A 27055-nucleotide genomic window follows, 5' to 3' on the forward strand; every position below is an offset into this window, starting at 1 on the left:
ATGGGTGAAAAAGAAGAAGAAGAAGAAGAAGTCTATCATTACATGGATAGGATAAGAGTGAAACTCGAATATCTTCCTGAGTGAAGAAGTTGATATAAGTGATTCAAGTAGGTTTGTGGTAAGATAGCGGTGTGTGAAAAGGCCTATGATTAAAACAAACATTTGAAAAAGTAAAAGCATTCAAATTCTGATTTTTAAAGACACTAGTTAGCCAAATAAAACAAGACTAAGAACTGAAATTCTGTGAGATTAGTTTTAAAAGATTAGTTTTACACTCACCTAAGATTAGAAGGTGCTGGGATTAAAGTTTCTAATGTTTGGCTTCTGCGGTTGGATTTTGCCATTGTTGGAATAGTGCTAAATCCTCCAGGATGATAGAGTAGAGGAAAAATTTGCATTATTTTCATTACATGTCACTGTGTATCTTACATGTGATTTTAAGGTAAGAGAGATTGCCAGATCTGTATTTACCATTGTCTTCCCTCTTCATTTTCTATTTAGTATCTCATATTAGGGACTGAAGAAAAAAAAAAGAAAATCAGTTAAACAAGCAATAAAATTTGTTTTTGTATAAAAGAAGCAGCTCTAACTGAAGACCCAAAATTTTCTATAGATAAAATTGTATGTGTTATAAACAAAAATTTTTAACTATCTACTTTGAGAGATAGGTTGCCATATTAGAAAGACTACATATGGCTTTAGAGTGAGCTATATCTAGGTTCAAATCCCAACTCTGCTAGTAATTAATTATATAAATTCAAACAGGTAATTTTAGCTCATTCCTATATATTTATCATTTGAAAAACAGGACCAAAATGTCCTGCCTCATAGGGTTATTGTAAAAAATAAATCCCATAATATAAATAAAGTGCTTTGTACATGATAATACTCAATGCAATATTTGCACATATTTACATAATTTAGAGATATGTTTTACTTACTTTCTCACCTTTTGGTTCTATAGCAAATTAATAAGTTTGCTAAACAATGACCATTGAAAAGCTGATGGGCTGCTATGAACACAAGGAAGGTAAATGAGCCACTATATGTGATTCTGTGTGTAAGAGAGAGATAACTACAGGCAATTCTATTTTTGATGTACTCAACTGTGGTTTTAAAGAAATCACATAGGGTAGTCTACAGTCATACCACCCTGAACAAGCCCCGTGTCTGATCTCAGAAGCTAATCAGGGTTGGGCCTGGTTAGTACTTGAATGGGAGACCACCTGGGAAGACCAGGTGCTATAGGCATAAATAATAATGAATAAAAAAGAAAAGAAAAGAAAAATCATGTAGGCAAAAATATGTTTAAAATATATCATTACTTCTCAATTTTTACTTTGTTAGAATTGTTGTGGAGCTTTCCTTTGAGAATTACTAAAATCTTTGTTTAACCAATGTAAGTTTCCCCTCGAATTACGTATTATATGCTAATTTTACACTCAGCCCATAAATATGTTAGCAAGCCCTTTAAATCACAGAAAAATTTATAATCAAATATTCACTAAAAGAATCTAGAGTTTAAAGTACAATCAATTAGAATTCAGAAAAGAGATGAGTTTTTAAATGCAATTTTAGACTTGGAAAGGGAATCTATCAGGAGGTAATTGATTCTACCAAAGAGAAGTAATGATTGAAAATGTTCTGTCACTAGAGGATCCTCTGGAATATAAAAATACATGGAAAAAAAGCAATAAGTAGGTCACACATTTGAGAACACATTTGAAAAATAAAGCTTTGCAGTGTGTTTATTAACAAACATCAAGAATCTCTGAAATAGTATGAGATTATTCACTTTTTTTCTTAGACAATATTTTAAGGGGAAAAGTGGTGTGGCAAATAAATGTATAATCAATTAGAAATGTCCTCACCTACATGAGCACATATTGTTATGTGTCTTGTTATACAAGGACATTCCAGCCCTGTGCAAGCACAATAGCTGATTTTTACAAGTTACATGGCAATATGTTCCCCTGTATGAGAAAACATCATGGAGGACTGGTTGGGAGAGTGATGACAGGGGACTAAAACTTGCCAGTGCAATTGTAGCTATCTATAGTGCAAGCCTAGTAAAATTCAGAAATAGAAGGAGCACTGATTTGAATTTGTCTCTGGTCCTTTCCTCTTTGAATTCTAAGGTCAAAGCTGATGGTGCTAGGAAATATCATGGAAATCAGAAATAGTATTTGCTAAAAAAAATGAGAATATGTTTGGCTAAAAAAACTTAAAATTGAGGGCTTATAGGTTCTGAAAAATTGGGATTCCTTGAAATATTTGAGATTTTAAGGGTTATTTTGTGAAGGATGTTCTCAAATGTCCTTTTTTGTTACCTAAATTTATAATGATCTATTTATGGTGTTTTTCTTTGCTAGGCTGTGGCTTTGCCCACGCTCTAATCAATCCTAGTAAAAGCACCCTAGTTATAACGTTAAAAAATGTTAAAATATAAAAGGGCTTCTTTCTCTCTTAACCTATATATAGTTCCTCCTCATTTCTATCTCCCGGCCAAATCAACCCTCTTGCCTCATCTTTTGGCCTCCAAACTCACTGCTCCCAATTCAAAAGACTTCATTAAATTTGATTCCAAATGCTGTACCAATGTCTTCTTTAGGGGAAAATATACTAAAGAACTAGATATAAATAGATGTATAAAATCGTATTGGAGAAGCTCAGAAGTGCTGCACTCAAGAAAAGCACGGCGATTGACAAGCAATTTAAGCTGGAGTGTGAAAGGATGCAGAAATAACAAGATTTGCATGAAAAATATTGAGATCATGAGAACATCAAATTTAAACGAAAAACTCATGTGCCTCATGATTTAATCATGAGGGCTGACATTACTGTTATAACTTTCAATATCCTTGGCTTTTGAAAATAGTTCTATAATGAGGGTGGAGTATATCTAGCTATATAGAAAACCAGTGTTATTTTATCCAGTCAGCTCATTACTATGAGAAAAAGATTACAAGAATCTTAAATCTTGATATATATGTTGGGAAGCCCAAAGATTAGGTTTGACAGCCCTTATTTTTGGTCAGGGACCAAATTGAAAGAGAAAAAAAATCTAAGCCATGTTATAAAACAATTTATTATTTAATCATGTGTGATTAACCAACCCACAAAAAGCAGAAGTTCAGCTTGCTGTTAATATCTCTGCTTTAATTCTTCTGAAAAATGTTAACTGGCCAGGAGCAAGGATCAAGATACTGTCAATAGAAGTCAATTAACAGGCTCCATATTGACCTGGTAAGTTTCATTTCCACAAACCAGGCATCTGACATGAAGCAAGTCTTATTTTCATTTCCCTTTTATTTTTACTTGTTATCTCAGAGGAGAAATGCAGTTCTAACTTCTGTTTATACTTTCATATCATACTGTATTGCTGTGAACCTGGATAGCACTTCCAGTGGGACACCATGTTTAGCCCATGAATGAGAAGACTGTCACAATCAAAAGTGCTTCAGGCACAGACAGATTTGAAACAATCTTCCTACTGACTGAAAAAGAAAAGGCTGGTTTGGAAGATCATTAAAGGTTCTATTGAAGTGATTTTGGGGGCACACATTTAGATTTTCAAATGTGTTTTACATTTTGAACAATTTTACTTGCATTAAAGCTCAGTTGCTTTTCCTGAGCACTCTCTTTGTCATCATTTGTAGAAGCTTGCATGGAGAACTTACTGTTCCAACTGAGAAGGAGGTGGGAGAGGCAGGGAACGCAAAGCAGGTGATTGAACTAGCTCTCTTGACTCAGATATGCCAGGATCACCTGCTCAGTAACACTCTGTAGAGTGTGAATCACAGAGATGAAAGGGGCCACCTGCAGTGCCCCAGGAAGAAATTTTTTTAAGAGGCATTTAAATGTGCTAGCAGTCTCTGATTTTAAAAGTGGCTTCCTATCAATATAAATTAGACTGAAATTAATCGGATAGCCAAGTTTCCATGTTATTTCTTAATGTGCATGTGTATGTGTGTGTATGAGTATTTATTTGTCGTGGTGACATTTTGTTGACCATTTCATTGTAAGGACATCTTGTTATGCAACATTTTATTGTGGGAACATTTCTCATACAGCACCTTATCAATGACATTTTATCATCAATGTTGTTGGAGGCATTTTATCATGAGGTATTCTACCATTGACATTTCATCAAAAAAGCATTCTACAGTGGTAATAGCTTAGTGCTGTCAGGATACTAAACCCCTTAATTACATTTTTACACACATAATTAAGTTTTCCAGTTCCTGATTTAAAACTATCCCTGTGAAAGGAGAGAAAACACTTCTTACCTCTCCCTGCTGTGGAACTCTTAAAACACTTGTGAGAGTTGCACTTAACTAAAATATCGCATATAAACACATACATCCTCACAACATCATCTGAGGCCATATGAAGAGAAATTTCTATTATGAGAGTGAAAAACTACTGCTTATGGGCCAAATCCACTCAGTCACTTATTTTAGTTACAAAATTTTACTGGAACACAGATACATCCATTTTACATGTTGCCTAAAGCTGTTTTTGCACCACAGCCACTGATTTGAAAAATTACAATAGAGACCTTCTAACACACAAAGCCTAAAATATGTACTATCTGGTCTTTTAATGAAAAAGTTTGCCAAACCCTGTCCTAGAAGATGCTTATTTAAAATGTGGATATTCAGGCCCAACCTCATGCTATAGAATCAGAATATCTATTAATAGATAGAACTTGGTAATCTGCAGTTCAACAAGTACTGCATAGGATTTTTAACAGAGAACATACAGTTATAACTGAGAAGGAGATACAATTAGGAAAGGTGGAAAACTTAAAATTTTCAAATTTTCTACCCACCATCTTAAAAAAATAATGGAGAAAATTCATAGCCCATCTGATTTAGTCTCATACTCAAATGTCTTCTGCCTTTTATGAAGGAAAGGGTAGGAGATACATTCAGTAATTACCAATTAATTGGTCCTGTAGCTTTAAGAAAGTTCTTAACTAAAAGGTAGGTAACAAAGTTTAGTCTATTTTTAGCTTCAAAAAATATTTACTAATCATAGAATTTTAACATTATGACCTATTCCTATAAAATCCAAGCAAAACTGATGATAATAATCATTAGATATCTTCCTTTGTCCAAGTCCCCCATTTTCATTCCCTAGTAGTTACAACAATTAGTCCTTCAGTGGTTTATCCTTTCAGAGACCTTTTTATATTCATTCCCAAGGAATTTTCATGGATATTTCATTTTATAAGGTCTTCCTACACTTTCCATATTTAGATTTTTACCAAATGCTAATTGAATTGTACATCAAGACTCATTCAGTAGACCTTTATTCATTGTTGACTCTGAGCCAGCTTCTCATGGTGCATGACTGGTGTCTCAGGAAGAAATAGCTATGAGCTCGGCTGCAAATCAGGAAAATTATGATACACATTTTTTTTCACAATTTTTCATTTTGCTACTTCCTTTTTGTTTTATACTCTTTTAGCCTCCTGCCATTTACTCACTTAAACCCTAAAGTTTTTTTGCTTCCCCAGGCACATTTCTGTTCTTCTCTTTCCTTTCCATTTATCTCCATTCTCTTCCTTTTGTTTTGATTAGTTTTGTAATTATAGATGACTTATATGTTTTTCCCTTAGCACTGCCATTTCATTCAAAAGTCTTTTTCCATGACTTTCTCAGTAAATAGACATTGCTATTCCTCTTCTTCCATGAACTTTTTCTGGAAAGGAACTTTGCTACTGCCATAGACATTTATATAACTTGAACTAGTAGCTTCTTATGTCAGAGCAAGGCACATGTCATCACTGTTTTGCTTACTTTTCATTTCATTCTGCCTCTTGAAATAGAAGATATTAGTATAATCATCTTATTTACATCAAGTTTAAGAAACCACAGACTACTGTTTATAAGTTGTTGCTTATAACTTTACATTTTTCTCAGGGACTATGCCTTTTTTTCCATGCTACAATCTAATTAACTTGCCCTTCTCTATTTTTTGAATAATTATTTCTATTGTTTCCCACCAGGTAATGAAACTTTTAAACCTACTCATCATATTACTCTGCTCACCTAACATTTAAATATAAAAATATTTTCCTTTGAAATAAATCTACATCGCTGAACCTGGTTCTTTATCAATTGACAGATATTAGCTTTCTACTGTCAATTTACTTTCTACAGTAAGAAATTTTAGAAAATGGATGTAAATAAAAATATGCATCAGAAATTTTTAAATTATTCTTGCTTTTCTCTCAAAAGCTTCTCCGTTTAAATCTTTTCTTCCTCTTTCCCACTATAATGTAGATTAAAAATTGTCACCAGCATCCCTCATTATAGCATGCTACTTCTTGCTATTTTTTTCTGAATTCTATGATCTGTAATTCTAGAGTGGTTTTTAGATGGACACTCTTCTACTCTTTGTTGGTAAATGACAGAAGAATAAGAGGATTAGAAATAAAACTACAACAAAGTGTACGAAGGAAAAATAAAAATAAAATAAGGAAAAAAATAATAATAAAAATAAAATAAGGAGCAAGAGGGTGGTTTAAGGAAAATAATGTGTAAAATTACAAAGCAAGGACATGAGAGACCATTAGGTTTTTTGTTTGTTTTTAATATAAGACCAGAAATAGGCATGCTGATAAACTGAATAAATATTATAATGTAAACTTGCAAGAATCACTATATGTGATTGTTACAGTCAAAGATTGAAAGTATGATCATTGTTATGTTTATTTCTTGAATAAAACTGTACTATTATTAATAGAATGCCATAAGAAATCTTTATAGCTCTCTCTAGTGTATATTCTGTGGATGAGAATGATAATGAGGTTTGTTTCTTATAGCCTACATGTGTAAGAAAAGGAAAAGGACAAGAGGGCTTCTTCTCTGCCTGTCATTTGCCTTCTCTCATCTTCCCAACTTGAATGAAAGTGGTCCATTGTGCCTCAGATGTACTCGGTACAGTTCTCAATTATGTAACTTCTCTGACTGTATTGTAACTGTTTATATACTTGCATGTCAGCCCTACTACACTAGGAAACAAATCAAAAATTGATGCTAATTTATCATTTCATTCCCCTTGCATCTAGCTTTATTTTCTCAAGAAATGTTTGATATATAGGTAGGTGAAGGGATGAATGAGAGAATGAGAGTAGAAAACCAAGAATATCATTCTCTTGCTTTTGTTATATGACGAGATAACTAGAATATAATTAATGCATCAAGTTTCACTATTTTAGTGCTACTAATTCCAGATTTTTGTGTGATGCCAAACCATAGAAGCTGGTCATAAATGAATAATATTCTTAGGCTCCACCTCAGGGAACTTAAACAGTCTTTTGGGAGACTCAACCATAAATAATAATAAAAGAAGGCGTCTTATTCTATGATACACAGAAAAATAAAATTTAGCCATAAAATAACTTCACTGAGGAGGTGACTGAGTTGAGGTATAAAAGATAAGTAGGATTTTGACAAAGAAATGAGGAGAGAGAGAATAATCTGGATAGAGGGAACATCACTAGCAAAGGCAAAGTGGTTATTGAGTCTTTGATACATTCAAAGACTAGTTGGCTGATAAAGATAACATTAAAACCAGAATCATGGGTCAGTTTGAAAAATTTGGGGCCTTAATTGTCTTAGTGAGAAGTTTAGACTTTGTAGACAATTGAGGGGGCATCAACATTTTTGAGCAATGACTAAGTCTTTGCTTAGGAAAACCACTCAATATTTTCATCAGACATTGGAGAAGGCTTAAAATGGACACCAGAATTCTAAAACAAATTATACTGGAGTAGTTTAAGTTAGAGAGGACCTTAAAAGGGCAGTAGTAGTAGGAAAGAAAGAATGAATGGGATTTGGAAGTAGAATGGACAAGTCAAAAAAAATTAAGAAAGTAAAAAAGTACAAGGTGACGCTACATTATGGTTAGTCTGCACAATATAATACTTACAGAATTCCTCTGACAGTTTCAACAATATTTTCCATGGTATTTTTCCAGGAAAACTTACTATTAATAGGCCTTGCCACCAGAAGTCATAACACTTCTACTACTAAAGGCAAATAACCATAGAAAGTTCCCAATGAAAAGAAGGTGGTCAAATTATCTTAAAGCTGAAATGACCCTAGAGATCTAGTTTAACCTTAAAGAGTCTAATACATCTATATTTTATTTTGTATTTAATAAAAACCAGGCACAGAAATTTAACATGAACCAGTATTGGACATACACAACTGCAATCTTCTTCTCCAGTACTTTTTTTTTTTTTAATAGTTAATAGCTGATATGTTTTATTTTATGCAATTAATGCATTTGGATCATAGATGTATAGATAGTTAACTAGTAATTGTATTTATTGACTACTTGTAGAGATCAGATTATATACCAAGTCCTTTACAAATCTAGTATTATTACATCTTCATAACAGTCCTAATATATACATATATATGTGTGTGAATGTGTGTGTGTGTGTGTGTGTGTGTGTATCATTCTCATTGTATAAATGTGGAACTCTGAGACAAATTTTCTGTTTCCTAAGGTCACCCTGCAAAAGTGTAAATGAGATTCATACCAAGATCTACCTGACTCAATTCATCGTATCTTCAGCAAGCTTGCCAAATTTTACATATTCTTATATTGGATTCTTTTGTAAAGCAGTCATATCATTATTCAAGGATGGGTATGGTGTTAAATAAAATTAAATTGCATTGAAACCAATTGTCGATATAGGTCATACCCCCAAATTCTACTTCTTGATATAAGCCAACATCATATATTTGTATGTTGCTTCCTTCCTTTTTCTTCAAGGTCTTTAGTTCTTTGACTCAAGCATGCATATTTAGAGTAGAGATGAGTTTTGAATGCCCCTCTGAAGAGATACTAAAATTCCATGATTCTCCAGTATTCTTTTCATTCATTGTCCCTCTTTTTAATAGCTTGAGTCAACTTTTTTAAAAAAATTAGTTGACTGCTAATATCAGCAAAAACTAGCCACAGAATAAAAGACCTGGGAAAAAACAGAAACACTTAAGAATGCAGATATTTAAAGATAAAGAAGGTGAGGGAAATTAGACAGATAAATATAATTATATTAAATGTGTCACATTAAGGCATTCCAAGACCAGTCTATCAAAAAATGTCTGCTGTAACTTTGCCTAATGTCTCCAAGAAGGTTTTTTTTTTTTTTTTAAACTGAGAATTTAAAAATTCTTTTTTTTTTTTAAACTGAGAATTTAAAAATTCTCACTTCAGGAAATGTAAGTCTATTTATCTAGCAATATAGATAGACAATAATTATTTTATACCTTTCTTAATTTAACTCTTCAAATACAATATTAAACACCTTCTTATTTGAGATGATAGCCCTATAGTTAGTTTACCTTGTCTTACAAGACATGGAGTTTTGTCTTTGTTTTCTCCCTTCTTTTTGAGCTTGTTTGTCCAAGTGGAGAGACCAGCCTGAGAGATATAGCTATAACAGGATCTCATATACACTAAAAAGAGCCATTTTATTCTTGATTTCTCTTTGTCATACCAAAAGTCCTACAACATACTAGAAAATTTTTCTTACTAAGTACATTATTTATGTGCCAAAATCTTTTGTCCAATAAGTCTTTTGGGGAGGACCACTTTTATGCCTTGATAATAATACCCTATTATGTGTCACTTTTATTTTTCCACTTCTTTTACCTTATTCCTTAATTTTACATTTATAATTAATTCCTATGCATGTCACAGTGCAAACAATTTGACACCAAAACTCACACTGAAGTCCTCTGCCTAACACTAACTCTCACATCTCCCAACTGCAAATTGGGCTGAAATGGTATTCACCTTCTTCACACTTCTTTCTATAACAAATAATAAGAAAAGGGAGTAGGGGAAAAGGTAGATGTATTTTTTAAATGAAATTTTCCACATATTTATAACAAAAATATTCATGCAGTCAAGCCTACTCCTATATAGAATGAAATTTAAATGAAATTTTCCACATATTTATAACAAAAATATTCATGCAGTCAAGACTACTCCTATATAGAATTCTTTAATCAGCATTAGAACTAAGAAACTCCAATTTGTGGTTTCCTCTCCGACTCTACTCTTGTTTTAAGTGATTTTATTGACACATGGAACATAATTATGATCTTTTACATCCCAAATTTCTACCAACCCTTACCTCTCCCTCTAATTTTTAACTATATACTCAGTTGTCTTTTTACCATTTCTGTTTTTAAGTATCTCATAGGCATCAAAACTAATCCAAATTTTCCACTTAGCTGTATAATTCTGATGAGTTACCTAATCTCTCTGAGACTTGTTTGTTTGATTATTTGTTTTTATTACAAATTGGGGAGGATGCTATCTATATTAAAAGGTTGATTTTGATATTAAATGAGTTCATAATTATAAAATATCTAGTACTGAATAGGAATTGAGACATAATAGATATTGAGTAACATTTTTTTTCTCTTTATTCTTTCTCTCATGGTTTCCACTCATTCTTAGACCATTCTATTTACCTTGTTCCTACCATTTGAAGCTATCTTATTTCCTGGTTTCCTACTCCGTCATCACAAGATCTGTACAATCACCTCAGTGTCTCAGGCAATAATAATGCCACTCGTCATTCCTACTTTTTCACCCACCAAACCCTACTAGGAGCTTTGTGCAAGACAAGCAAACAAAAAAAGAATAGATAGATAACAATGTTTTCTTTTTAGAGCTGTTTTTTTTCTGTTATATTCATCATTGTTTTTGTATTCTTTTGAATATGAATACATTTTGCTGTATATATAACACTGAAGGTTATAACTATGCTTGAAGTTTCAGCACTTTTCAGTTATAGCTGAACAAAACTGCAGAACATTAGTTTCTACTTTGAAAAATGCATGTTAATTACTGTATATACCTAATCTACATATTTCAAACATCGCTTGGTTAATTCATAACTGAGCTTTTCTACATCACTCTGAGAAATTGAGAATTGACTATTCTTAAATAAATATCAAAACTATATTTGAATAAAATAAAATTATTTATTCTAAACATAAAAACATCCTTGTCAAATATGCAGATAAAAAACCCTAATGATAAACTCTGGCATTATAACACAGGAGCTTAAAATCCTTTTAGGGTTACTTCTCAAAAACACTACTGTCTCACTATGAAGTGAGATAAGTTTTACCAAAGAAACTCTAGACAAATGAAAAAACATTGTCTGCAGCTCTGCTTGCCAAGTGAAGAAAAGATAATGCCCAGGATATGCATAACCAAGCTTGTTGAATAAAGAATAGATTTCAAATATGTTTCCAAAAACATTCATTACAAAACAGTCAGGTTTACCTTTTTGAATTGTTAGTTACAAGTCATATAAAAAGTTCATATTCTGAAGATTTTTCATCTTGCTCTGAGCAAAATACTGTGTGTCAGTTCACATTTGACACACTAAAATACTTTTTAAAATATTCTGAATTGGCCTTTTAAAAACAATTCAGGCATTCAACTTTATGTATCCATCTCTATTTCTACTTAAATATGAACATGTGGAAAAGAAGTTCACCAGGGGATAGATAATATGCAGCAATTCAAAGCAAGGAAACATGAATTGACATCTTGTCTGGTTGACAGAAAACCAAATAATAGACAGCTCACAATAGCAAAAACTGATGCTAGAACTGTTTCAGAGGATTATGTCCTGAAAGCATAAGCAACTCTTTGAATCAATTTCTGAGCCTAGATGCAGCAACTTCTAAGCTTGTGCTTCACATCCAAAAGACCAGAGGAAAAGATAATCATTTTTATACACTTTCATGAGCCATAATCTCCATAATAGATATATATGAGTACTGGACTCTAAGAGATAAAATGTCTTCCAGTCTTGCTTTAAGCATTCTGAGCTTGTGCTGTCTTTAGCCCAGTTTGCTTTACCAAGAAAGGGATATCAGCAATGCTCTTTCCTGAGAAGTCAGTATGTATTTATTTCCTAGCATGGCTGGATGCTTTGTCTTAAATACCTTTGTAAAGCAATGCAACTAGAGAATGGCAGAGGGATCTCATAAGTGTGTGCATATATTCTAACTGTACAGAAATTTAAATTCATAGATTATTTGAATATCATAGTATTAATTCATTCATTACATAGATATTAATAAGGAGAAAATATATCCTGGGTCCTGGGTCTTCAAAAGTAAATGAGACTCACTTTCTTTTTCTAAAGAGAATCTTATCTTTAAAGATGGCTCAGCACATTCCTTGTTAGGTGGTTTAATGCTTAGAAAACATATCTTTATCATCCAGCAGTAATTTGCAGCAATCTTCACAATTTGCAGTAATCTTCCTCTCCATTATTTTTATCTGTCCTAATATTAGCCTTTGGAGGAAACAATAAAAAATTTATTTCTTCTACTTGAAACCCTTTCAAGAATTTGAAAATTGTTATCAGGTCATGACTATACATTTTAAAATTTTGGTTCTGTTTTTGTTTTTTTTTTTGTTTTTTGTTTTTTTTTTTTTTAATTCTAAATCTCCCCAATTTGCAGTAATCATTTCAGTTTTGAAATGTTTCTCAGACTCCTCACCATCCTGATTGTACCTCTAGATTCTTTTGATCAGTGTCCTTTCGCAGGATTATTCAAAATAAAAGCAGTCTTTCAGCTGTGTTCCAGTCCAATAGCATCGTGAACTTGGTTTCTACAATTATATTTCTTTTAAGGTGACCTAATAGAACATTAGCTTTTAAATGGTTTTGTGATATTTGAACTCACACTGTGCCTATGACTAATGCAAATTCTTGCAAACAGGAATATGACTAAATCTCTTTTTGATGACATCAGCAAACTGATAGCAAAGGCATTTCTAGTGCTTGTCTCACCACAAAAACATCAATTTAAACAACTATCTGTATATAAAAATACCTTCATAAGAGCTAAGGACTCCAGGTGAAGGATTACAGCACCTGAAATGAGGCCCAGGGGGGGAAAAAAAAAAAAAAAAAAGATGCATTGAGGAGGATAAGAAAGATAGAATCATATTATCCCCATCACTCCTCCCCCATGCTCAGAAAGCCCAATGTGGAGAGAGACACACTCACTATGGGAGAAGAGGTGTAAAGTGAGTGTCTTGGAGCTGGCCTACCCAGCACCAGGCCAATTCCTGTGGACCTAGGTGGCTCTTCGTGGGCTTCCAGAAACCCATATCCCCTCACTCCAATGTCTGCTGGCTCCACCAGCCCCAGATGACTTTCATGGCATCAGGCTCTTAAGAGATTTCTGTCAACCCAGGAAGCCTTCTCATTCCAGCACTGGCTGTGGTTCCCATGACCTGAGGTGACTCCATAGTCTCAGGCTCTCAGAAGACTCCAACAATCCAAGGATCCAGGAAAGACCCACAAACCTAGGCTGTCAGCCAGGTCTAGTGTCAGGTTGAATACTGCAGACCTAGACTTTTGATACACCCCAGCACCAGATGGGATCCTACAGCCCAGGACCATATCTCACCTCAGTGCCAAGCCAACCACAGAAAACTGGACTCCAAACCCACAGACCCAGGTTCTAGCTCACCCCAGTACCACGCCATCTCCTATGGTCCCAGACTTAAGACTGGTTCCAATGGACCCAGGATCTCGGCACACCCCAGCATTAGAATAGTCCCCAAAGACCTAATCTCCAGGATGGCCCTGAAGACCCTGTGTTATATGTTGACTCGCTGTCTCTGGTTTCAGGTTTGCCTAAGTGCCAGGCTGAATCACCTGGCCATCGCCTCTAGGCCAGTTACCAAGAAACTGGGCTCCCAATCTGTCCCAGGTCTGCTCCAGCTCATGCAGAACAAAATGTCATTTAAAAAGTCTTCAGCATCTGTTTAGTCCCTGTAGACACAAGATTCAGGTCCATACACATAGATTCGGGTCCTAGGCCCATCACCACATACTGAATCACCAGGCTCACCCCAGTGAACATAGGCTCCAGGCCAACTCTGAAGACTCAGGCACCAGGCTGGTCTCATGTACCCAAGCAGCCGATCTGCCCACCTGTTGATTCAGGCACCAGACCTGCTCACTCAAGAATTCTAGCTACATGCCCACTGGTAGACACCACAGGACATCTCACTCAGAATCCCTGGGTGGGCTGCCTGGTGAAGGGCTTTGCCTGCTGAAGCCAGTTTGTAAAGACTGTAAGAGATGCCTACTTCCTCAAATGTGCAGACACCAACAAAAGGCCATGAGAATAACGAATAATCAAGGAAACATGACAACATTAAAGGAAAGTATTAAAGCTCCAATGATTGACCTTATAGAAATGGAGATTATGAAACTCTCTGACAAATAACTCAGAATAATTTTCTTAAAGAAATTCAGTGAAATACAAGAAATCAGACAGATGATTAAAAATTAGAAAAACGATGCATGAACAAAATGAGAAGTTCAATAAAAAAAATTATAAACCACTAAAAAAAGCAAACAATTCTAGAGTTGAAGAATATAAAAATCAAAGAATTCAATAGAGAGCTTTAACAGCAGACTCGACCAAGCAGGAGTTAGAATTAGTGAATGATAACAGTTAATTTGAAATCATACATCCTGGGGAAAAGAAAAGAAAAGAGAAAAAGAAGAAGAAGAAAGTGTGAAGAAAGTCTATTTGAATTACGTGATACTATAAAAAGAAAAATAAATAAATAAAAAAAACCTATGCATTATTGGAGTCTCAAAGAAGAATAGAAAAAGGAAGGGTCAGAAAGATTATTTAAAGAAATGATGCCTGAGAACTCCCCAAATCATTAAGCTAAGAGATCACTCCAACTTTCAACCAAAATCAATCTTCTACAAGACACATTATAATAAAACACTTTGAAATCAAATGTAAAGAAAGAATTTTGAAAGCGGCAAGGGGCGGTGGGAGGACATTTAAAAAAGAACCCCTATATGACTAACAGCATATTTCTTAGATGAAATCTGGCAGACCAGGATAGAGTAGGACAATATATTCAAAGTATTGGGGGGGGGGGGCTACCAGCCAAGAATTCTATACCCAACAAAGTTATCTTTCAGAAATGAGAGATAAAGACTTTTCCAAACAAACAAAAGCTGATGAATGTTAAACACCACTAGACCTGCCTTACAAGAAATATTGTAAGTTCTTCAAGCTGAAATCAAAGGACACTATTTAGTAACATAAAACTTTATGAAATATAGAACATACTAATAAAATATAGTACATACTGAATTAGCATATAACCTAATTCAGAACACTCTAATATGCAATATGGTTGTATATTAATCACTTAATTCTAGGTTACAGGTTTAAAGGATAAAATTATTAAAAATACTGTGGCCAAAATAATACATAGTATAAAAAGAGGTAAATTGTGGCATTCAAAACAAAAAAAATAAGAGAGGAAATGAAGGGTAGAGTTTTGTATGAGATTGAAACTAACTTGTTATTAGCTTAAAATAAACTGTTATATCTATAAGATGTTTTATGTAAGCTTCCGGATAACCACAAAGCGAAAACCTACAGCAGAAGATAAGAAAAAGGGAATCAAAGTATACCACTATGGAGAATAATTTACAAAGGAAAACAGCAAAAAGAGAAAGAAAGAAACAAAGAAACAACAAAATAACCATAAATCAAATAGTAAAATGGCATTAGTATGTCCTTACCTATCAATAATTATTTTAAACATAAAAGAGTTAAACTCTTCAATCAAAACATACAGAATGACTGAATAGATTAAACAAAATCCAACAGTCAATTGCCTAGAAGAGGTTAACTTCAGTTTTAAGGACACACATAGGCTCAAACTAAAGAGATAGAAAAAGATATCTCATTCAAATAACAAGTGTAAGAGAGCAGAGGTAGCTATACTTATATTAGACAAAATAGACTTTAAGTCAAAATGGTAACAAGAGACGAAGGTCATTATATAATGACAAAGGGGTCAAACAAGAGGATATAACAATTGTAAATACATATATACACTCAATATTGAAGAACCTAAATTTATTAAGCAAATACTAACATATATGAAAGGACAAGTAGACAAAAATACAATAAGAGTAAGGGATATCAATACCCTACTTTCAACAATGGAAAGAAAGCCAACCAAGAAAACATTGGACATCAACTCTACCTTAGATCATGTGAACCTAAAAGATATATACAGAACAGTCTATGAAAAAGCAGAAGAAAATATATACGTCTGAAGCACACACAGAACATTTTAATGTTAAATTTACAAAATCAGCCTTAGAAAATGCAATAAGATTTAAATCATACTGAGCATCTTTTCTGAATATAATAGTATGAAACTATAAACTAATAATAGGAGGAAACAAAAATTCACAAATGTGTGGAAATCAAACAACACATTACTAAACAACCAATGTGTCAAAGGAAAATATCAAAATGTAAATTTAAAATATCTTGAAACAAATAAAAATGGAAATACAGCATACCAAAACTTATGGGAGGCGACAAAAGCAGTTCTAAGAGAAATATACGTACTGATGATACCTACATTAAGAAAAAAGAAAGATCTCAAATAAACAACCTAACTTTACAGCCAAACGACTAGAAAAATAAAAGTACAAACCAAGCCAATAGGTAGCAGAGAAGGGAAATAACAAAGATCAGAGTAGAAATAAATGAAACAGAGACCAGAAAATCAATAGACAAGATCAATGAAATTAAGAGATACTTTTTGGGGGAGGGGGGGTTAACAAAATTGACAAACTTTTAACAAGTCTAAGAAAAAACAAAATTAAGACTTTAGGTTTTAGCAGTCAAGATGGCAGAGTAGGTAAAATGTTCTCTGTGTCTCCTCTCACAACCACATCAAAATTACAACTAAACTACAGAACAGCCATCATTGAGAGTCACCTGAAGTCTAGCTGAACAGAAGTCCTACAACTGGTGGCATACACAAAAGGCCACCTCAAGACTGATAGGAGAGTCAGAGATGTGAAACAGGCTGATTCCATACCTGCGTGTGATGGTTGAGAATCTGGAGATATATCTCAGCTGTGGAGGACCTCCGGAGGAGCAAAGTCTCACCAAGATCCCCAGCCCAGGGTTCCAGTGCCAGAAAAGAAGTCCCCACAACTTCTGACTGTAAAAACCAACAGAGATTGTGGCTGAATGTGACAGAAGGTGGCTGAAGTCACAGACATTTCTCTTAAGGAATGCCACAGACTTACTTGCTGATGAATTCACTTACTGTGAACTCCAGCACTGGGGCAGCGGCTTGAAAGTCACCAGGAACATATGGAGAAAATCATAATTGTCTGGCTTCAGGGCAAGGCCTGGAGGGGCAGCTTGCTCCAAGATAGAAGTACAGGCATAATTCATTGATCCTTTGATGAGACCACTTCCACCTAATAGGCAGCTGCTATGACTAAGACTCCATCAACCTGGCTAACACTGATCACCCCACCCTGGTGATTCCCTGAGACCCTGCCCTTCACAACGTGTGGGCCCACCCAAGCTGCTTCCAGTGGCTTTTCCATACGAATGACCTGTCTTGGCTCATGCTCAGTACTTTATTAAAATCTCTCAAAGTTTTATAGAACCCAAACAAGCATCATATGGACTCAGCATGCCCCATAACTCTTGCTGAGCAGCCCCAAGCCTGACACTGGTGGCAGCCAGCATCAGTTCCCAGCTTGGCCTCTTGAGGTACCACCAAGCCCAGCGCAGGTGGCGGCCATTTACAGCTTGCTTGATGAATCTTACCATGTGGCCCCAGGCAGGGGACAGGCTTAGGCTAATCTTGGCCTGTGGCAAGGCCCTTCCCTGGAGGTCCCAGAACTGGCATGGATGGTAGCTGACTTTGGACCCAGCCAGAGAACCACCCAGGGCTACATCTGAGGATGACACACACAAAGGGTGGGCTGGACAGGCACCAGTGCCCTGACAGAGTGAATCCTTCTCGGTAGGGTCAACCCTTGCACAACAGCTCCTCCAATATAGTCATTGGTCTGTCCTCACAACCAATCAACCCAAGGGTCAATCTCTCCCACTGACATGCAAACAGCAATCAAGGCTGAACCACAACAGGAGGGCTCACATCACTCACACAAGGGACATAACTGGAGAACCTGGCTTAGGTGATCAGGGAGATTATGCTACTGGGCCTCACAGAACGCCTACTATATAAGGTGACTCTACTAAGACCAAGAGACCTAGCAGCTCTACTTAAGAATAGAAACAAACATAGGGAGGCAGCCGAAATGGAAAGAAAAGAAACATGTCTTTTTGGAACAAAGCTCCAGAAAAAAAACTAAACAAAATGAAGATAAGCAATCGACAAGAAGCAGAGTTCAAAACTCATTTTAAGGATACTAAATGATCTCAGTTAGAACTTCAACAAATAAACAGAAAACATAAAAATGGAGATGGAAAACATAAAAAAAATAAAAACTGTCAGCAATGAAGGATACAATAACTAAAATAAAGAATACATTACAGGGAATCAACAATAGATTAAATGAAGCAGAGGATCAAATCAGTGATATAGAAGATAAAGTGTCAGATAACACCCAATCAAAACAGCAACAAGAAAGAAGAATCGAAAAAAAAAAAAATGAGCACAGTTTAAGAGGCCTCTGGAACAACATTAAGCATACCAACATTCACATCATAGGGGTAACCAAAAAGAGAAGAAAGAGCAAAAAAATTGGAAATCTATTTGACAATAATAACAAAACTTCCCTAACCTGGCAAACAAAACTAACATATAAGCCCAGGAAGTACAGAGAGTCCCGAACAAGATGAACTCGAAGAGGGCCACACCAAGACACATCATAATTAAAATGTCAAAGTTTAAAGACAAAGAGAGAATCTTAAAAGCAGCAAAATAAAAGCAGTTCGTTACCTACATGGGAGTGCCCATAAGACTGTCAGCTGATTTCTCAACAGAAATTTTGCAGGCCAGAAGGGATTGGCATGAAATATCCAAAGTGATGAAAAGCCAAGACCTACAACCAAGATTACTGCACCCAGAAAGCTATCATTTAGAATCAAAGGACAGATAAAGAATTTCCCAGACAAGAAATCTGAAGGAGTTCATCAACACCAAAGCAATGAAAAGAAGGAAAGAGGAGGAGGAGGAGAAAGAAATAATATGAATAATAAAATGGCAATAACTACATATCTATCAATAATTAATTTAAATGTAAATGGATTAAATGCTCCAATCAAAAGACAGAATGGCTGAATGAATAAGAAAAAAAGAACCTTACATATGCTGCTGACAAGAGACTCACTTTAGATTGAAAGACACACAGAGACTAAAAGTAAGTGTATGGAAAAAAAATATTTTGTGAAAATAGAAACAATAACAACAAAGGGCTGAGGTAGCAATACTTATAACAAACTATATGTGATATGACACACAAACAAATTAAAAAATAAGAATTATATGATCATATCAATAGATCCAGAAAAAGCCTTTGACAAGATATAGCATCCATTTATGATCAAAACACTTAACAAAATCGGTATGGAAGAAAAGTACCTTAACATAATAAAGGCCATCTATGACAAACCCTCAGCCAACATTATACTTAATGTCAAAAAACTAAAAACCTTACCTCTGAGATCAGGAACAAAGCAAGGCTGTCCACTATCGCCACTGTTATTCAATATAACTTTGGAGGTCCTAGAGAGTGCAATCAGGCAAGAGAAAGATATAAAAGGCATCCAAATAGGAAATGAAGAAGTCAAACTGTCACTATTTGCGGATGACATGATTCTCTATATAGCAAACCCTCAAGACTCCACAAGAACACTATTACAAACAATAAGCAAATACAGTAAAGTTTCTGGATACGAAATCAATGTTCAAAAATTTATAGCGTTCCCATATTCTAATAATAAGGTGTCAGAAAAAGAAGTAGAAAAAAAATTTCTTTTGCAATAGCAACAAAAAGAATCAAATACCTAGGAATAAATTTAACGAAACATGTGAAGGATCTACATAATGAAAACTATAAGATGCTATTAAAAGAAATCAAAGAAGATATAAAGAAATGGAAAGAGATTTCATGTCCTTGGATTGGAAGAATAAACATAGTTAAAATGACCTCTTTACCTAAAGCATTACACAAATTTAATGCAATCCCCATCAAAATACCATTGGTAGTTTTTAAAGAAATAGAGCAAAAAATCATCAGATTCGTATGGAAGCACAAAAGACCTCGAATTGTCAAACCCATCCTGAGAAAAAAGAATGAGGCTGGAGGCATCACTCTACCAACTTCAAATTATACTACAAAGTGACAGTAACAAAAACGACATGGTATTGGCAGGAAAACAGACCCACAGACCAGTGAAACAGAATCAAGAGTCCAGAAGTAAACCCATATTTCTATGGGCAAGTAATTTTTGACCAAAAAGCCAAAAACGTACAGTGGAGAAAGGAAAGTCTCTTCAATAAATGGTGCTGGGAAAACTGGAAAGCCACCTGTAAAAGAATGAAACAAGACTGTTGTCTATCACCACACATCAAAATTAACTCAAAATGAATTAAGGACCTAAATATAAGATCTGAAACAATAAAACACATAGAAGAAAACATAGGAACTAAACTCAAGGAACTTGGACTTAAAGAGGATTTTATGAATTTGACCTCAAAAGCAAGGGAAGTAAAAGCAAAAATAAATGAATGGGACTACATCAAACTAAAAAGCTTCTGCTCAGCAAAAGAAATCATCAACAAGGTAAAGAGAAAACCACCTGAATGGGAAAATGTATTTGCAAACAACGCCTCCGATAAGGATCTAATATCCAAAATATACAAAGAACTCATACAACTCAACAACAATGAAAACCAAATAATCCAATCAAAAAATGGGCAGAGGACCAGAACAGATACTTCTCCCTAGAGCACATAGAAATGGCTAACAACTATATGAAAAGATGCTCAACATCACTAGCTATTAGAGAAATGGAAATCAAAACCACAATAAGATACCATCTCACACCTGTTAGAATAGCTATATTCAACAGGACAGGTAGTAACAAATGTTGGAGAGGATGCAGAGGAAAAGGAACCCTCATACACTGCTGGTGAGACTGTAAATTGGTACAGCCACTATAGAAAACAGTATTGAGTTTCCTCAAAAAACTAAGAATTCATCTAGCATATGATCCAGCAATCCCACTGCTGCGTATTTACCCCAAAGACTTGAAAACCCATATCCTAAAAGATATTTGCACACCTATGTTCACAGCAGCATTATTCACAGTGGCCAGGACATGGAAGCAACCGAAGTGTTCTATGATAGATGATTGGCTAAAGAAGCTGTGGTACATATATACAATGGCATATTACTCAGCCACAAGAAGAGATGAAATACAGCCATTTGCAACATCGATGGAACTCGAGATAATTATGCTAAGTGAAATAAACCAGATAGAAAAAGTTGAAAATCACATGCTATCACTTATATGTGGGATATAAACCTAAAATCAACAAAGGAACAAGACAAAAAGCAGAGACTCATGGACATGGACTAGAAGGTACGCAGGGAGGGAGGAGAGGGGTGGTAGATGGGGTAAAGGAGGTCAAACATAGGGGATTAGGAGGAGGATGATGTGGGTAAAGGGGATCAAATATATGGTATATGTGATATGGTATATTTGAAGGAAACTGGATTTGGGGTGGTAAACACACAACAGAATATATAGACGTCAAATTATAACGTACACTTGAAAATTATATAATTGTATTAACCAATGTTACTCCAATAAACTTAATTTTAAAAAAGAAACAAAAAAAATCAATATCGTATGAATGTATGTCAATAAAAGATACTCAATAAAGCTTATAGGAAAAATCATGATTCTATCCTAAACATGAGCTCATGCTGGAAACATAGTAGTTACTAAATAAATAGCTGTTGAATTAATAAATGAATGAATTTTTAATCCTATATTTAATGATTCTGTTTTTAAAGACCGGGATGCATGGCTTGTAGTGAATTTCATCATTAGGTTTTGATCTCTCATTCCAGATGTCAATTAATACTTTAACTAGCCTCCCTAATTATATGTCATTCAGAACATTGAAAATATGTCTTGTGTACACCCATACCACCCTGAATGCCTGATCTCGTCTGAAAATATGTCTCCATATCTTTACTCTAGTTGGTATTAATGAATTGCTTGACCACAAAATTTTGCCCTGGTTTACAGAGTTTAATAATTATTCAAATCTATTCTTCATTTTCTACTCTTCACACCTGTGGCAGAAGCAATAACGTTCACAAAATATTTCATTTATTTATTTTCATGTCCTGGGACTCTACTGTAGCGTGAGTTGGCTCTATCCTAAACCAGTGAATCAGAAACTGTGAGAATAGGGCCCAGTAATTGGTCTTTTAACATGCCCTCCGGGTGATTCTGTTGAAAATTAAGTTTTGAAATTCATGTGCGTATCCAATAAATGACCAATTAAATATCTAGTCATTCTTTCATCACCTTAATGAATATAAGATCCACAGTAAAATTATTCTGTTTTCTGTTTACTGCTATATCATTAGCATATAGAAAAATCTGGTACATAGAAGGCGTACAATAAATATTTGTTTAATGAATGAATAATACATCTTTGTTTAAAATAAAGCATCATGACTTCAGACATTCTTCTTTCCTATATTCTCAAAAGTAGCATTGCATGAAATCAGAGATGACAATAAAAAAGGAGAAAATGAAATAAAGACATTGTAGAGAAAGCAGTAATTTAAAAGATCTTTCGCTTTCTTAAAATTCTTATTTTTCTCTATTAGTTGTCATTATGTATATTGTCTTTTCTTTAATTCTATAGCAATTAATTACCTTATACTCTCAGTTGTTTTCAAAATTCTAAGACGAAAAAAAATTAAATGGTTCTCCTAGATGTTGAACTTACTTTGGTGGCCATGAGATTGTACATTGTCAAAGTCCAACTATGGAAGTATAATTAAATAAGCTCTGAAATCACTATATTTGCACTAAAGCAAATGTTTTCCATAGGCTTCTCAAAAGCTGTGAGTAAGTGTGATAGAAATACCAAGGTAGTCTTATTCTTGCGAGATAACTTTGAGAGCCAACTTTGTCTGGATGACTCCCCAACAAGAGCCTTGTGGAACTCTTCTTAAACATCATGGCAGTCTAGGACATTTTTACTCAGACTTCCTTTCCTCTCTCCTTCACTCAAACTTGGAGCCATGTGAGTTTAACTAATATTCTGAATCTAGTTATATATCTAAGCAAATTAGTGACTTCTCTAAGCATTTGAAGGAAGAGGATATTGTGGGAAAATAAGTATTTTAAACAAATTTAATTGTGAGCCCCAATAAAATGGCAAGAAAAAAATTAGGATTGATGACAAAGGGAGGCATATAAAATAAAAATTTAGTATAGCTGATTCACCTAAACTAGGCAAGATTTTTTTTATTCAGAGCTAGTCTTAAGAATAGAAATTTGTATGTGATATAACTTACTAAAGACTTTCCTACTGACTGTCCACCCACTGCCAAAGTTCTCCAATTCCTAGCTTATGTCTAAAACTCCACGATTAATGCTTTCTCTATTGACAAAACTTTCATGCCTAATATAATGCAGACATGATATTTTGCTTTGAGGTCATATTTTAAAGCAATTATATATAATGTTAATATAAATATATATAATAATATATTAATATTAATACACAATATATAACATATAATACATAATTAATATAAATGTATTCCTGTGTATTATATATATACATATATTAATGTTAAGTGAAAGATAACATCATTTTTGGAGTACATATCAATAAGAGAAAGTCATAGATAGAGCAGATGAGGAAACTTGACTCCTAAATAATTGATGTCTTCATTGAGAACAGGTAACACTGGCAATAGTGACTCTGAGGCAATTATGCAGAAAAGCAAGGCAAGAATACTGAAAACTTACTTTAAATTTCATACAGAGTTGGAGTTACTAATAATTTATTACTACTACATAGCCAAGATATATGAAATTTTGACCAAGTGTAGTTTAAATAATATTTTTTTCTCACATAATGGGAAGTTCAGAGGTTACTGTCCAGTGTTGGCACAATGACCATCAGAAAATAAATAGATCCTCCCACTCTGCAGTGGTTAGACTGTCTGCTTTTATGCTTATGGTTTTAACTTCGTAATCATAGTATGGCTATTGCATCTCCAGCATCATGTCTACATTGCAGGCAAGAAGATGGAAGGACGTGGGCATGCCAGCATAGTCTCTCTGTTTTTATTGAGAAAATAAAAACTGACCTGGCAGAATTTCACTTACATCTAATTAATAAGAATTATGTCACATGGTCAATTCTAGCTAGAATGTAGCCAAGGAAGAGTATTGCATGTCCATCCTAACCATATATACAATATTAAAATTATGTCAACTACTTTGGCCTACCCAGATACTCATTTAATAAGAGTTTTAAAAAAAAATTCTTGGTATAATGGAATAAGAAAAACAGCAACTGCTATCATCTGACTCTTTCTAGTCTGCATTTTACATTTTATTCTATTTAATAGGTACCTCTGTCCAGTCATTTTTAGAACTATTGGCTGAGCCCATGAAAAAGTATGAAGAACTACTTAATAAGACAAAGATCATTATAATATACTGGCCTTGAAAGAGCTTGTCGTTTTACAGGGCACATAAGAAGCAAACTTAAAAAAAGAGAATCTCATATTTATCTCTTATGTTTATGCTTAAATGTAATTGTATTGATATACACGATGTATTTCCCAAGTTGTCTATCACTTGTGTGTGATGGGTGACCTCCCTTCTTCTTACATAAATAAACTGTCTTCACTGTTTTGAGTCACTTTAATAATATCTCTCCTCAACATAGCTGATGATGTTATTTGGGAATGCTTCAGTATTTTTAATCTTTCCAGGTTTCAGAAAGTCTTCTATACAAATTTGGAGCTCTCCTCCATGTTATTAGGAATTGTGTGAGGGTTTCTGTTGTATATTCAGTTACATATGCTGCATCCATGCATTTGGAATACTGGGAACACAGATGTTCTTGGTTCCCAGACATTTCCAGCTTTTATTCCTCTGCAAGTAAATTTTTAATTACATATTTATCAAAGTATTTTACTTCCAGTTGGTCCTCACCCTTAGCACTAAATCAGCCATATTGTAGCAATTGACCTTTTAGTTCTGGTTTTCCTCTCCTCTCTTCTAGGCCATCAGGAGTAACCAAAGATGTTCTAAGTTCTCCTCATAGCTTAGAAGGCAGCTTCAGTTCTAAAATGAAAGGATTCAATGGAGATGACAATGGTAATTTCATGAAATGTAAAGCCAAAAATATTAGAAAGACAAACGTGAAATAACGAATGTTGATATTCATTATAGAATATCAAGTGGTATAGTTGTCATTAAATTGTCAAATTATAGATAGATAATTTAATATTTTCCATATTTAAATCACCTGGAGATATTATTAAAAACCCTGATTCCATGACACACCCTAGACTTTATAAATCCAAATTTCAAGAAAGAAACTTTTGAGAAGCAATTTTTCAACTCCTTCTCGAGTCTCTGTCAGTTTTGCCTCCACTCCAGCATCCACTGTGCCCATGAGGGTGACCCAGAAGACCTACAAAGTGTCCATCTCTGGTCCCCGGGCCTCCAGCAGCAGCTCGTACCCTAGTGCTCTTGGCATCCATATCAGCTCCTCAGCCTTTTCCCGGTGGACAGCAGCTACCAGACTGGCCTAGGCATCAACATGAATTTAGCTGGGGGTTATGGCAGTACTGGAGGTATGGGGAGCATCATATCTGTCCAAGAGAACCAGAGCCTGATGAGTCCCCTGAAGCTGGAGGTGAACCCCAACATCCAAGCTGTGCACATCCAGGAGAAAGAGCAGATCAAGACCTTTGACAACAAATCTACCTCCTTCATTCAGGTGTGGAGCCTGGAGCAGCAGAACAAAATTCTAGAGACCAAGTGAAACTTCCTACAACAGCAGAGGACCATCGCAAACAACATGGACACATGTTTGAGAGCTATATCAACAACTTCCAGCAGCAGCTGGACATGCTGGCCCAAGAGAAACTGAGGCTAGAGGCTGAGTTTGGCAACATGCAAGAGCTGGTGGAGGACTTAAAGAATAAGTATGAAGATGAGATCAACAAGCACATGGAGATAGAGAATGAATTTGTCCTCATCAAGAAGGATGTGGATGAAGCTCACATGAACAAGGCAGAGCTGAAGTCTGGCTTGGAAGGGCTGATCAAAGAAACCAACTTCTATAGGCAGCTGTATGAAGAAGAGACTCATGAGCTGCAGGCCCAGATCTTCAACACATCTGTGGCGCTTTCCGTGGACACCACTCCCTGGACAGCATCATCACTGAGGTCAAGGCATAATACTAGGAGATTGCCAGCTGAAGCTGGGCCAAAGCTGAGACCATGTACCAGATCAAGTATGAGGAGCTGCAGACATTGACTGGGAAGCACGGGGATTATCTGCATCTCACCAAGATAGAGGTTTCTGAGATGAATCGGAACATTAGTCAACTCCAGGCTGAGATTGAGGCCCTCAAAGGCCACAGGCTTTCCCTGGAGGCCGCCATCACTAATGCCAAGCAGTGTGGAGAGCTGTCCCTCAACGATGCTCAGGCCAAGGTGACTGAGCTGGAGGATGTTCTGAAAAGGCCAAACAAGACATGGCTCGGCAGCTGTGCAAATACCAGGAGCTCATGAACATCATGGTCCTGACCCTGATAGATGAAGATTGCCACCTACTGCAAACTGATTGAGAGTGAGGAAAGCCGGTCGGAGTCTGGGATGCAAAACATGAGTATCCATACCAAGACCACCAGCAGCTACTTAGGTGGGCTGAGCCCCACCTATGGGAGCCTCACAAGCTCTGGCTTCAACTATGCTCTGAGCTTCCAGTCCCACTTCAGCTCCGGTGGGAGCTCTGGCTCCTTCAGCTGCACCAGCATCAGCTCCTCCAAGACCATGTCTGTGAAGAAGAATGAGACTCGTGATGGGAAGCTGGTGTCTGAATCATCTGAAATCCTGCCCAAGTAA

At 35.2% G+C, this 27055-nt stretch overlaps 2 pseudogenes; both read left to right on the forward strand.

The window, feature by feature from the left end:
* Window positions 1-27055, forward strand: LOC105289655 (annotated as a pseudogene).
* On the forward strand, window positions 1136-1251 carry LOC111737449 (annotated as a pseudogene).

Source organism: Pteropus vampyrus, unplaced genomic scaffold (genome assembly GCF_000151845.1).
Source record: "Pteropus vampyrus isolate Shadow unplaced genomic scaffold, Pvam_2.0 Scaffold26, whole genome shotgun sequence".
Classification (NCBI taxonomy): domain Eukaryota; kingdom Metazoa; phylum Chordata; class Mammalia; order Chiroptera; family Pteropodidae; genus Pteropus; species Pteropus vampyrus.